The 14,206-nt window shown below is 52.2% G+C and overlaps 1 long non-coding RNA gene across 1 annotated transcript; it reads left to right on the plus strand.

Moving 5' to 3' along the window:
- Window positions 1–1,386: 1,386 nt before the first annotated feature.
- LOC120997043 lies at window positions 1,387–10,939 on the plus strand. The gene is made up of 3 exons (XR_005778053.1): window positions 1,387–1,399; window positions 4,609–4,614; window positions 10,782–10,939. It is a non-coding gene; the product is annotated as an uncharacterized LOC120997043 (long non-coding RNA).
- Window positions 10,940–14,206: the final 3,267 nt, after the last annotated feature.

Below are 14,206 nucleotides of genomic sequence, written 5' to 3' on the forward strand. Positions count from 1 at the left end.
ACGGATATTGAAGCGGCGTTTAGGTTACTGCCGGTACATCCGGATTGTCACCATTTGCTAGGCTGTTTTTGGGAGGGGGGTTTCTTTGTGGACCGATGCTTGCCCATGGGGTGCTCTTTGTCATGTGCCTACTTCGAAACGTTTAGTTCTGGAATGGGCTGTGATAGACTCATCAGGTTGTGCATCTCTGATTCACTACCTGGATGATTTTTTGTGTATAGGCCCCCCGGGTTCGCGGGTGTGTTCCTTGTTGTTGGAAACGTTACGTTCGCTTTTTGGTTGGTTTGGGGTTCCGTTGGCGGCAGAAAAAACGGAGGGTCCGGTAACGGTATTGAGTTTCTTGGGGATTGTGATTGATTCCGGAAAGATGGAGTGTAGACTGCCAGTAGATAAATTAGAGGATTTAAGAGGGAATTTGGTGAATGCCCAGAGGAAGAAGAAGTTGCAGCTACGGGAACTTCAATCACTGTTAGGGAAACTTAATTTTGCTTGCATGGGAAGGGTTTTCTGTAGACGACTGGCTAGGGAGACAGCAGGTGTGGTTTCGCCTCGTCACTACATTCGGCTGGGGAAGGAATTGCGGGCGGACTTAAAGGTGTGGTTGTCATTTTTGGAAAAGTATAACGGTCGCTCGTTATTTATGGGGGAGGTGATGGACTCGTTTGACTTTGAGCTGTTTACAGATGCGGCGGGTGGTTCCGGTTTTGGTGCATTTTGTGGTGGCCAATGGTGTGCTGGGCAGTGGCCGGTAGGGTGGTTTGAGCGCGGTTGGGTGAGGAATTTGGCGTTATTGGAGCTCTTCCCAATTGTGGTGGCGGTGTTATTGTGGGGGGACCGTTTTCGGAATAGAAAGATTCGTTTTCACTGTGATAACATGGGGGTGGTGCAGGCTATAAATGGTTTGTCGGCGTCTTCGCCTTTAGTGGTACGGCTTCTTCAGCGGTTGGTGTTGGAGTGCCTGTCGCTTAATGCCTGGGTGATGGCGGTGCATGTCCCGGGGGTGGAGAACTGTATTGCTGACGCCCTCTCTCGTTCACAGTGGGATCGTTTTCGTCAGTTGGCTCCAGACGCGGAAGCTACGGGCCTACCTTGTCCGGCTTGCCTGTGGGATCTGCTGGAAGAACCGTGAATGGGCTCATTCAAGCGTCGTTGGCGCCCGGTACGTGGGCTATGTATGTCAGAGCTTGGGATCATTGGGAGGCTTGGTGTGTGGATCTGGGGGCAAGGATGGAGGATTCGGAGGTAGCGTTGTTGATGTTTTTGGGTCATTGTATGGAAGAGGGATGGTCAGTTAGTAAAATTAATGGTTGTATGGCTGGGCTGGCTTTCGGTTTTAAAATGAGACGGATGTTTGGTTTTACTAAGTCGTTTCTGGTGGTGCAGACGTTAAAAGGATGGCGTAGGCTGCGATCAGGGGTGGATACCAGGAGGCCGGTATTGTTTGTTTGCGTTATTGTTGGAGTTGGGGGGGCAGTTGACGGGTGTGTGTAATTCAGAGAAGGAGGTCCGTTTGTTTAGATTGGCTTTTTCGCTGGCGTTCTTTGGGGCGCTTCGTTTGGGTGAACTAGTTTGTCCGTCGGTGTATAGACCGGGGGAGTTGATGAGGGATGATGTGGATTTGTTTCCGGATAGGGTGAAGTTCGTTATCCGTAGATCAAAGACCGATGTGGAGGGTCGGAGTCGTAGGGTGGTGGTTGCGGATTGTGATATGTGTCCGGTCAGCTGTCTTCGGGAGTATGGTTCACGGGTAGAGGTGGGGCTAGGTCCACTGTAAGTTCACGCGGATGGGTCCTATTTGTCCCGTTTTCAATTTTCGGCAGTGTTTGCAAAATGTTTGCAGGGGTTGGGGCTGGATCGGGAGGGGTACTCCAGTCATTCGTTTAGGATTGTGCAGCCACTGAAGCAGCAAGGTTGGGTTTGGGGGATGAGGTCATAAAACGCATAGGACGATGGGAATCTGCGCGTGTTCGTCTGAATCGTTTATAAAAAAAATAAAAAAAAAGAGGGGTGGTTGATATTTTGCTTTACGTTGGCAGTGTTGTTCTTGCATTATTTTTCTCGTTTCAGGTGCAGCACCCGCCCTGGTGTGGATTTTGGGACACTCCTATGTTTTCTGGGGGGCCGTTCGGGCAGCAGTTCGGCCGGACGGTCAGCAACTAGGTTTCGACAGGGTGTCGGTGGTTGTAAGATGGATATGGCGCAGGGGCATGATTTGGAGAGGGGTGCTGCCTAAGGTGCATCGTTTTGCCCGGATGGATAGGGCACCTGATGTGTTGGTGATCCACGCGGGTGGAAATGATTTGGCTGACCTATCAGGGAGCTGGTAAAAGATATAAAATGGGACATGTTGCGGTTGTGGTCATTGTTCCCTGGGTTGGTGACCGTGTGGTCGGACATAGTACCGAGGCGAGTCTGGAGGGAGGCGAGGTCGTTGGAGGCGGTAAATAAGGCTCGGGTTAAAGTTAATCGGGCGATTGGGCGGTTTATGGCACGGAACGGGGCAGTGGTGGTCAGGCATAAGGACTTGGAGAGCGGGGTTGGTTCCTTTTGGAGAGCGGACGGGGTGCACCTGAATGCAGTAGGGGTGGATATGTGGAGCCTGGCGCTACAGGAGGGTATTGAGGTGGCCCTGAGGATGTGGAGGAAAGCACAGAGTTGAGGAGTCTAATCTGTGCGTTTGTGGCGGTGGGGGGTCCTTGGAGTTGGTTACGGTGGAGCTGGAGGACATTGGGAGGGCCCCCACGGTTGGGGCTGGACTCCCATGGTGGCCCAGCTGTTGAGGGAGGGCCATTCTGTGGTGCTTCCGAGCTGGGGGTCACGGCTGGAGGCAAAATGGCTCACCCCGGATCAGCAGCTGGGGGGTTTGTGGGGCTCTAAGGACCTCCCCCGTTAGGAGGAGTCATTGTTGGGAATTTTTCATGGTTTATGTTATGTTTGTATTTATATTAATAAACGGTTGCTGTGGCCAATATATTCCAACAGGTGTCTGAGTCTTTTTGGGATGGTTGGGTGTATTGGTATATGGTGTGGGCTGAACAGGTGAGAACAGGTAGTTGTAGTAGGGGCGAGCAAATTATGACCAATACCCCCGTCAAGCCTCTTCCTGTATGTCGCTCTTGTTGTCAGTAGCTCCGTGTCCCCTGAAGATGCCACATCTGTGGCGAAACATGTCGGGGGAGCTACAATCTGATTTTTAGCTCAAGTGTGGCTGTGATAGTGTGTCTGAACGGGGTCTGACTGCAGACACACCTCGTGTTAGACACATACAGGCAGGGAATCGCAACAAAATGCTACATTGCACAGACTAATACAAAAGCGACCGCATATGACCTCTAGTGTTACGATCTACACAGAGACCAGTAAAACTACTTAGCCGATGCTCTATTTGAGCTGGTAAATAGAAGGAATAAGAGTGTTATTATAGCACCTATTTGGTAGTATGGACGCATATCACTGAAGGCAGCAACATAGGTGAAGCAACCTGTGTCCATATTGCCTAAATCCCAGCTACACCTGTAATTTTAAAATAGGATTTTCTTTTCTTTTCTTCCCTGATTTATTCTTTTAAAAGGAAAAATAATAAATGTTATGTTTTATATGACCACAAACGGGAAACTTGTAGCCTCAGGCTAACTGAATTATATCCTCAAAGAGGGGGACACCAAATCGAGCCATGAAAAAACGAAATGTATCCAGGAGGAATTTACATTTTTTTGAATTGCCAGAGGAAACAAATAGGAAATCATCTAAATAATGGATAATATTCTGTGAGGCCGTTTCAAAATGGATGACCCATTCCAAAAAGGTGCTGAACAATTCAAAATAATGGCATGATATAGAGCAGCCCATCGGTAGGCATGTGTCATAGTAATAGGCGTCGTCCACCATACAGCCTAATAGGTGATAACAATCAGGATGTACAGGGAGTAAACGAAAAGCTGCTTCAATGTCAGATTTGGCCAACAATGCGCCAGTTCCAGCACGGCTAACTAAAGCTACTGCCCTATCAAATGACACATAGGACACCGAAGATTCCTCCTTGGAAATACCATCATTCACGTATGCACCCTTTGGAAAGGACAAATGATGTATCAATCGAAATTAACCTGGCTCTTTTTTAGGTATAAGGCCTAAAGGGGAAATACGTATGTTTTTAAATGGGGGTGACGTAAATGGTCCTACTATACGCCCTAGGGAGACTTCTTTAGCTACTTTGCTTCTCAATTGCTCTGGGTTATCCTTTGCTGACTTCAAATTATCAGAAATTGTGGGTAGTGAAGAAAAATAAAACGGAATGAAAAAACCTGACGTGAAACCAGAACGCAGTTGAGCGGCCGCCTGCTCATTGGGGTATTGGTCTAGCCACGGGGGCATCGCGTGCACGCTCACCAGGGTCTTTCCCTCCGGCAGCAGTGTGGGCTTTATGTACTGAAAGCTGGCGCTGGCATCGGATAGCAGCATGTGAGCCTCTGCAAACGGAACACTCATGCTTGTATTTGCATAGGGCAAAAAATTTACAATGTCCCTCGTTGTATAACCAGCAGGCTCCTGGCCTGCGCACGGCCACTGCGCCGTATGCATTTGCTGAGGGAGCAGTGGCCGCGGGAGGAAAGGGTTGCGTTCTCTGTGACATCATAAGGCGGAGCCATAAATCTGCTGCTTTTACCCCCCAACCTATATCAGGTTGTAAAGCTAACCTTCGGCGGAACTCTTCGTCATACCGCCACCAAGCGGAACCACCATGCGCCTTAAACGCACTATAAATAGAGTCCATGTAGACGAAGAGGTCCGCCGAGAGTTCCGGGCGGCGCTGAGCCATGGTGTAACCCAAAACCGCAAATGCTTGTATCCAATTACCTATGGTACGCGCCACCTTTGGTTTGCGGTCTATGAATCGCTCAGCATTGGGACGCCTCTCTTTGTCCACCGTCTGCTGATCCACAGAAATTAACGACCAGATGTCAATATACTGGTTAGCCCATATTTTGTTTTTGGTGTCATCATCTAGGTGGGCTCCTAACGGCGTTAACCCGCAAAATATGGATTCCTTATGATCGCTAGGTCTGGACTTGCTGGACAGAGAAGCCTCTGTGGCGGGCTGTGTCAGGGAAGAACCGGGGTCTAATTGTGCTAGCAAGGCCCTAAGCGCAGGAACTAAACCTTTGGCTACTGTATCCGCACCCCAGGCCCCAGTAAAATTGTACTCACCGGTAGATGGACTCTGATGTGTAGGAGCGACTAAACTCGCCTGTGGAATCGTTGTTGGGACAGCGCTGGCAGACTCCACCACACAGGAAGGCCTTCTTGACTGATGTCTGGGGGCCCGCATACTCCGAGAACGTGACCTGCCGGAATCTGAACCGCAGGAGCTCAACTCTGAAGACGAAGGCGACCTCCATCGCGCCGATCTTGACCGTGTCGAGCGGCTACTACGGCTATGGGCGCTGGATACATGGCAGGAACGGCGGCAACGGTGAGAACCCGACCTGCGCCTTTCTCGGCGGTCGTGGATAACTGCAGGTGATCTATGCCGGGAAGGATAGCGTGGGGCAGACTCCTGCCCAGGAGCGGTAGCCGGCAGGGTCATCTGTACGTTGGCAGATGCATTTGGTGTGTGAAGAGGAGGGGGGGTTGACTGTAACAGTGGCGGGGGGGTGGGAACATAGCTAGTAGGCAGCTGCATTGGTGGGCCTGGAGGGGGCATGATCTGTTGTATGGGCTGTGTGAAAGGCGCTGCTACAGCTGCAGCAGTACTATAAACAGCTTCCCCTATATGGGCCTCCTCGGTAGGGACAAATGACTGCAATTGTGGCGTTATTGTTATATTCTCCTCAGCAGAGGAGCGCTCGCTGTGACGATTACCCATGTTGTTCTGTGCAGGGCAAGCAGGGAGGAGGGGCTGTGACTCGGCCGGCGGGAACTGGAGCTGCAGTTCCCGCGGCGCCGGAAGTTGGTGAGCGGTGGGCGTGGCCTGCGGACGTGCAGGCCGAAGAGCAGGAGTCCTCCGAACCCTGGAACCCGGAGGATCGTCACGCTGCTGCTGCCGCCGGCTCCTGGTGCGGCGAGGTACTGGGGCAGGAGAGGGGCTGAGTCGGGCGGGTGGGCGGATATTTCTGATGGGCCGCCTACCCCCCGGCCGCTCCGGTAGTTGTGCGCAAGGGGCGGGCGGGGGAATAGATGACTGGGGCGCTTGTAAGCCCGCCATCAGGCGGGATAGAAAAGCCGGGTCCTCGTTTTGAAAGTGTGCAGCAAGCGCTGCCAAAAGCTGCTCCTCTGTGGCCATACCTGCTGCGAGCTGAGAGCTGCCTGCTGGTGCCGTAGAGAAAAAGGCAGAGACTTGCCTCAACCCCTATTTAACCCTACATTGCCCCTACCATCTTAGCAACCAATCAGGGGGAAGGGGAGAATAACCTGGATCACCCAGGAATATAATAAACCGGCCAACCAAGTCTGGGGAGGTACCTAGGGTGGCCACTGGCTTCACCCTAGAAAGCCGGACCGGCCCAAACCACACCCACAACGCCCCAAACCACACCCACAATGACACAAACCACGCCTCCAAACCTCAAAGCCACCCCCCGTGCCAGTGAAGCCACGCCCCCACCATCGACTGGGGGGAAAACACAGGGGAGGAGAGGGAAGAAGTTTGTGAATGGAAGGTGAGCGGGGGCAGCCGGGGTGCTTCTCTTCCCCTCAGTCAGCCACAGGGAGTCATATCTGCGGCTCTAGGGACAGACTGGGGGTGAGAGAAGCCTCGGTCAGTTGCTGCAGCTTACGCCCAGACAGCACAGTGCTGCTGTCTGAGCGTGAGCTACTGAAAAGGAGGACATCCCTGTGTTAGTCCAGGCACTGCACCGGATGGAGGACAGGGAGCCTGAAAACCGGACTGTCCGGCCTAAAACCCTAGAGCTACCCCCCTGTATATTGGAAACTTCCATGACACGAGCTGCTAGCTGCTGAATAGCCTTAACCCTTTGTATCCGTCTCCCCAGTCTATGCCGCCTTCATTTAACCCCCTCGGCGCCACCTAGAACCCACTTTTGCTGTGAATGAACCCCTGCTGTGCCTGGGTGACAGGGGCCTAAATCTCTCAAAATCCTCTGTTCTATTGCTGGGTGACATGAACCCCCTTTTGCCATGAAAGTGAGGCCGGACAAGAAGCACAGCGGTAAGGGGAGGCAGGTCATGAAGAGGGTTTTGGGTGTGAGTGGACAGGTGAGTTAAGGGTTAAGGTGCAGAGGTAGGAAGTTAGTAAGGGCGGGAGTAGCCATGAGAACGAGGGGGAGGGGCGGCTGGTCAGAGTGAGGAAGAGGTGGGGGGCAGAGTCATTCGGCCATGGAAAGCAAACGGAGAAGGATCATGTCAGCGCTGCCGTTATCAGTGGAGGAGATACTGGAGATACTGCGCAGGGAGGCGGAGGTGCGGGGGCCTGGCTGGTTGCAGGAGCAGGTGGGTGCGTGTGTTATTGACCCTGCTTCTGTAGCTACCCCCACTGTACGGGCTGTCCGGCCGCGGCGGGGTGTCCCACCGGCGCGCCTTAGTCCTGAAAGCACCCCCAGGGTCCGGCGCCGAGTAGGGAGCCCCTACAGGGACCCTCCGCGGCGGAGAGGGTCTGCTCAGCCTGCAGCAGGGCGCTCTCGTCGCAGGAGGAATCCCAGTACACGGCGGGGCCCAGAGCGGAGTGGGACGCCCCTTCCCCCACTCTCACCTGCCAGTCTTGAGGATACAGGACCAGGAACGGTGGACCGGCCCAGTCCAGGTCCTAGCGGGCGGTCTACTCAGCGGTGTGAGGAGATCCATATGCTTCGGGCTGCGCAGAGTGGGCGAGAAGAGCTGTGCAGGCCCAGTGAAGTTTCGGGTGGAGCGGGAGCAGCGTCTTCGTGCCAGAGGCCGGTCAGCATTATACAGCGGGCAGTACAAGTCGTCCGGGAGGAGTCGCCTTCAACGTCCAGGAGGAGTGCCGAAGTTGAGGCGGAGCAGCGGGAGTCAGGACTTGCGGCAGCGGGAATCACAGCGCCCGTGGTGCCTGGTGAGACTAATTGGGGTCCCTTATTAGCGCAGGGCTTCCCGGTAGGAAGTGTTGGGGGAGGGGTGGCCATGGGTGATTTAGGAAAAGGTTTGGGGCAGTTGCTGGGGGGTCTGGCGGGGTGGTTGGCTAGTTTGGGGTCCGTGGGCGGGTCGCCATTACCGGCGTGGGGGGTGTTGCCGGGACCGGTAGCCTGGTCGAGTGGGGGGTCGGTGTCTGTGGAGACTCAAGTGGGGGGTGAGGAAGAGGGGCAGAGGTTGGATGATAGAGCGCGTGGGGAGGTGTATGTGTGCTTTGAGGACCCTTTGGGGGCCCATTTGAAGCAGGAGGTGAAAGAAAAAATCTGGAAAGGGGAATATGTTGAAATATTTTCCTTGCTTCCTTTGGAACGGTTTAATTTGGATAGGGGTAAGAAGGATGAGGGAAAAGAAAGAGGAGGAGGAGAAGCGGCGGCATAGGTTGATCCCCCGCACATTTGCTAATTGGCTGCAAGCGTTTGCCATATTAGCAAGTGTCATTGGAGAGAGGTCGCCGGAACGTTATTCTGTTACCAGGATGCGATAGAGCAGGCATATCGGGTATACGGCGGTGTGGGGTGGCTCCGGTATGATGAGCAGTTTCGGCAGCGTAAGGCGGTTAGGTCAGATATACGGTGGGACCACAAAGACATCGGGTTGTGGTTGAAGGTGACAGCACCGCCTAGGGCTGGGCAATCCTTTCGGGCTGAGCCTGGGGGATCGTCCCCGGGGGCATTGGCAGCAGCGTCAGCAAAAGGGTTATGTTTCCTCTTTAATGAAGGGAGCTGCAGATTTGGAGCTAAGTGCAAATTCAAGCATGAATGCTCAGGGTGTGGAGGGTCGCACGGGGCTAGCCGTTGCTTTAGAGGGGGGAGACAGAGGGGGGGGGATGGTGTTGGAAAGGGGCCGGACACCGGTGCAGGTGGAAAGGATGCAGGAATTTCTAGATAGGTACCCGGACCGAGCGGCGGCCAGGCTATTGGGTGATGGATTTAGATTTGGTTTTCGCATCCCGGCAGAGGTAACGGCGGGGCCTGTGGTTCATAAGAATCTTAGGTCTGCGCTTGATCATGCGGATGCGGTGACCGAGAAGTTAAATAGGGAGGTTGAGTTGGGGCGGATGGCTGGCCTGTTTAGTGCGCCACCGCTTCCGAACCTTAGAGTGTCTCCGTTGGGGGTGGTGCCTAAGAAGGAGCCGAACAAGTTTCGGCTCATTCATCACTTGTCTTACCCGAAAGGTGCGTCGGTCAATGATGGTATAGATCCTGAATTGTGTTCGGTGGTTTATACGTCATTTTATGTGGCTGTTAGGTGGGTGAGACGTTGTTGGCAAAAGTTGATGTTGAAGCGGCTTTTCGGCTGCTTCCGGTTCATGTGGAGAGTATGGGTTTGTTGGGGTGTTGTTGGGGGGGAGAGTATTTTGTGGATAGGTGTTTGCCTATGGGGTGCTCTCTCTCTTGTGCGTATTTTGAGACGTTTAGCTCGTTTTTGGAGTGGGTGGTGGTAGATGTTTCGGGTTGTGCATCGGTTATTCATTATTTAGATGACTTTTTGTGTTTGGGGCCTGCGAATTCTCGGGTATGTTCTTTGTTGTTACACACGGTTCAGTCAGTTTTTGCGTGTTTTGGTGTGCCGTTAGCGATGGAGAAGACGGTGGGTCCAGTTACTGAATTGTGTTTCCTGGGGATTGTTATAGACACAGAGAGGATGGAGTGTAGGCTTCCTATGGACAAGGTGCTGGATTTGAGGCGCGAAATCGATCAGGCTATAGTGAGGGAGAAGATTAGGTTGAGGGAGCTGCAGTCATTATTAGGGAAGCTTAATTTTGCATGTCAGATTATGCCGATGGGCAGGATTTTTTGTAGAAGGCTGGCTGCCGCTACAGCGGGTGTGTCTGCGCCTTATCACTTTATTAGGTTGCGAAAAGAGTTGAAAGGTGACTTAAGGGTTTGGGCAGAATTTTTAGGTCATTATAATGGGAGGACGTTGGTTATGGAGGAAGTTTGTGATGTTTCAGATTTTGAATTGTATACGGACGCGTCGGGGGGGTGTGGGTTTTGGCGCTTATTGTCAAGGGCAGTGGTGTGCGAGCGGTTGGCCAGAGTCGTGGGTGGAGCGCTGTTGGGTGACGAATATTGCACTGTTAGAGTTGTTTCCTATTGTTATGGCGGTGGTGTTGTGGGGGGATAGGTTTGAGAATAGGAAGGTGCGCTTTAATTGTGATAATTTGGGGGTGGTTCAGGCTATTAACAGTTTATCAGCATCCTCCCCTCCGGTGGTTAAGCTTTTACAGTTTTTGGTGTTACGGTGTTTGTCGATTAACGTTTGGGTGGTGGCGAAGCATGTGGCTGGAGTGACTAATTCTGTGGCGGACTCTCTTTCTCGTTTACAGTGGGAGCGGTTCCGGCTTCTTGTGCCAGAAGCGGAGTTGGAGGGCCTGGAGTGTCCGTCATGGCTGTGGGGGATCTTGGAGGAGAGGTGATGGGGTTGCTTAGGGATTCGCTAAGCCCTGGTACGTGGAGGGAGTATGGAAAGGCGTGGGAAATCTGGGAGAAGTGGATTGGGGTGCAGGGGGGATGATGGGGGGGTTAAGCTGGTTATGTTAAAAGGTGAGGGTTGGTCGTTGTCCAAAGTAAATCGGTTGATTGCAGGTGTAGCCTTTGGTTTTCGGCTGCGGGGATTGGTGGATTTAACGAAATGTTTTTTAGTGAGACAGGTTCTGAAAGGTTGGCGCAGAGGGGCGGGTAGGGTGATGGATAGGAGGAGACCGGTGTCTTTTGAGCTATTGGTTCAGATGGGTGAGAAGTTGAGCGTGGTGTGTAGCTCAGGATGGGAGCTGGGGTTGTTTAGGGCGGCATTTGCGTTAGCATTTTTTGGGGCTTTCAGATTGGGTGAGTTGGTGAGTGGCAGTGTCGTGCGGGGGGATTGATTAGTGAGGATGTGGAGATTGGGGAGGACAGGGTCATTGTGCGGATTCGTAGGTCTAAGACTGATCAAGAGGGCAGAGGTCAACAGTTTACTTTGTTTGCTGTTGTGGGTTGTGGTATGTGCCCTGTTCTGTGTTTGAGGAGGTATTGGTCTGGCAGGGAGAAGGATTCGTTGCCATTTTTTCGTCATGAGGATGGTTCGTTTCTGGCGAGATTTCAATTCTTGGCGGTGTTTAAAAAATGTTTGAGGTTTTTGGGGGTGCATGATACGGAGTATTCTGGTCATTCGTTCAGGATTGGTGCTGCGACTGAGGCGGCAAGATTGGGGGTCAGTGATGAGGCAATTATGAGGATCGGGCGTTGGGAATCGGCGCGATTTCGATCCTATGTTAGGCTGGGTCTTCTGTAATTGTGGATCAATGGTTGGGGGGTTGTGTTAATTTTGTTTTTTGTTTTGCTTGCAGGTTTGCCGGTGGCCTTGGTCTGGATTTTAGGACATTCCTATGTGTTCTGGGGGGCGATTAGAGCAGATGGGAGTGAGTTCGGAGGTTGCTACGGTTAGGTGGTTAGGGGTTAGAGGAATGTTGTGGGGGCGGGGTTTGCGGGAGGTGCAGCGGTTTGCGCGTTTAGACAGGCCTCCGGATGTGTTGGTGCTTCATGTGGGGGGCAATGACTTGGGGAGGCGGCCATTTAGGGAGTTGGTGAGAGATGTGAAGTTTGATCTGCTGAGGATTTGGGCGCTATTTCCGGGTGTTGTTACAGTGTGGTCTGATATTGTGCCACGTAAGTCTTGGAGGGAGGCTAGGTCTGTGGAGAGCATTAATAAAGCCCGGATAAAGGTGAATAGGGCAGTGGGCAGGTTTATGGCACGGAATGGGGCTGTGGCGGTACGTCATGAGGAGTTGGAAAGAGGAGTTGGTGCGTTTTGGAGAGCAGATGGGGTGCATTTGAATGCGGTGGGGACTGATTTGTGGTCTTTGGGGATCCAGAATGGAGTGGAGATAGCGTTACGGATGTGGAGGGACGCGCAGGCTTGAGGAGGTCAAGTTGCGCGTTCTTGGAGGCGGGGGAGGTCCTGGAAGTGAAAAATATGGTGGTATCTGAGGATGGGAGGGCCCCGCGGTAGGGGCTGGACTCTCATGGAGAAGCCGGTACTAACAAACTAGGCGTCCATCAGTTGCTGCCTCCGAGCTGGGTTCAACGGCTGGGGGCAAGATGGAGTCGCAGGTTTGTTACGATGTTTATGAGGTTATTGGGGCTTCTAGGACCTCACTCGTCATTGGTTAATTTATTAAGTTATGTTATGTATTTATTTAATAAACGGCTGCTGTGGCCGATTAAATCCAAGCAGTGGTGTTGTGTGTTCATTTATATGGGGCTGGGAAGGAGTGACATTATGTGGGGATAAGGGACCGAACATATAGCCAATTTCCTCTTCATGAACCCCTGCTGTGCCTGGGTGACAGGGGCCTAAATCTCTCAAAATCCTCTGTTCTATTGCTGGGTGACATGAACCCTTTTTTGTCGTGAATGAAGCCTTGCTCTGTATTGCTGACAGGAAACTAAATTTAGTGAAAGCATCTGTTACTGATCGGTACCCTTTGCTCAGGGGATATGGATTAATTAGCTGACTAGAGTGTGACACTTTGAGCCTAGAATATTGAACCTTTTCACAAAATTCAAATTTTAATCTGCATTAATGCAATTCTTTTTAATTTGCATGAAGAGGGAATTGGCTATATGTTCGGTCCCTTATCCCCACATAATGTCACTCCTTCCCAGCCCCATATAAATGAACACACAACACCACTGCTTGGATTTAATCGGCCACAGCAGCCGTTTATTAAATAAATACATAACATAACTTAATAAATTAACCAATGACGAGGGAGGTCCTAGAAGCCCCAATAACCTCATAAACACCGTAACAAACCTGCGACTCCATCTTGCCCCAGCCGTTGAACCCAGCTCGGAGGCAGCAACTGATGGACGCCTAGTTTGTTAGTACCGGCTCCTCCATGAGAGTCCAGCCCCTACCGCGGGGCCCTCCCATCCTCAGATACCACCATATTTTCCACTTCCAGGACCTCCCCCGCCTCCAAGAACGCGCAACTTGACCTCCTCAAGCCTGCGCGTCCCTCCACATCCGTAACGCTATCTCCACTCTATTCTGGATCCCCAAAGACCACAAATCAGTCCCCACCGCATTCAAATGCACCCCATCTGCTCTCCAAAACGCACCAACTCCTCTTTCCAACTCCTCATGACGTACCGCCACAGCCCCATTCCGTGCCATAAACCTGCCCACTGCCCTATTCACCTTTATCCGGGCTTTATTAATGCTCTCCACAGACCTAGCCTCCCTCCAAGACTTACGTGGCACAATATCAGACCACACTGTAACAACACCCGGAAATAGCGCCCAAATCCTCAGCAGATCAAACTTCACATCTCTCACTAACTCCCTAAATGGCCGCCTCCCCAAGTCATTGCCCCCCACATGAAGCACCAACACATCCGGAGGCCTGTCTAAACGCGCAAACCGCTGCACCTCCCGCAAACCCCCCCCCCCCACAACATTCCTCTAACCCCTAACCACCTAACCGTAGCAACCTCCGAACTCACTCCCATCTGCTCTAATCTCCCCCCAGAACACATAGGAATGTCCTAAAATCCAGACCAAGGCCACCGGCAAACCTGCAAGCAAAACAAAAAACAAAATTAACACAACCCCCCAACTATTGATCCACAATTACAGAAGACCCAGCCTAACATAGGATCGAAATCGCGCCGATTCCCAACGCCCGATCCTCATAATTGCCTCATCACTGACCCCCAATCTTGCCGCCTCAGTCGCAGCACCAATCCTGAACGAATGACCAGAATACTCCGTATCATGCACCCCCAAAAACCTCAAACATTTTTTAAACACCGCCAAGAATTGAAATCTCGCCAGAAACGAACCATCCTCATGACGAAAAAATGGCAACGAATCCTTCTCCCTGCCAGACCAATACCTCCTCAAACACAGAACAGGGCACATACCACAACCCACAACAGCAAACAAAGTAAACTGTTGACCTCTGCCCTCTTGATCAGTCTTAGACCTACGAATCCGCACAATGACCCTGTCCTCCCCAATCTCCACATCCTCACTAATTAATCCCCCCCACACGACCAACACTGCCACTCACCAACTCACCCAATCTGAAAGCCCCAAAAAATGCTAACGCAAA

This window comes from Bufo bufo, chromosome 4 (genome assembly GCF_905171765.1).
Source record: "Bufo bufo chromosome 4, aBufBuf1.1, whole genome shotgun sequence".
Taxonomy (NCBI): domain Eukaryota; kingdom Metazoa; phylum Chordata; class Amphibia; order Anura; family Bufonidae; genus Bufo; species Bufo bufo.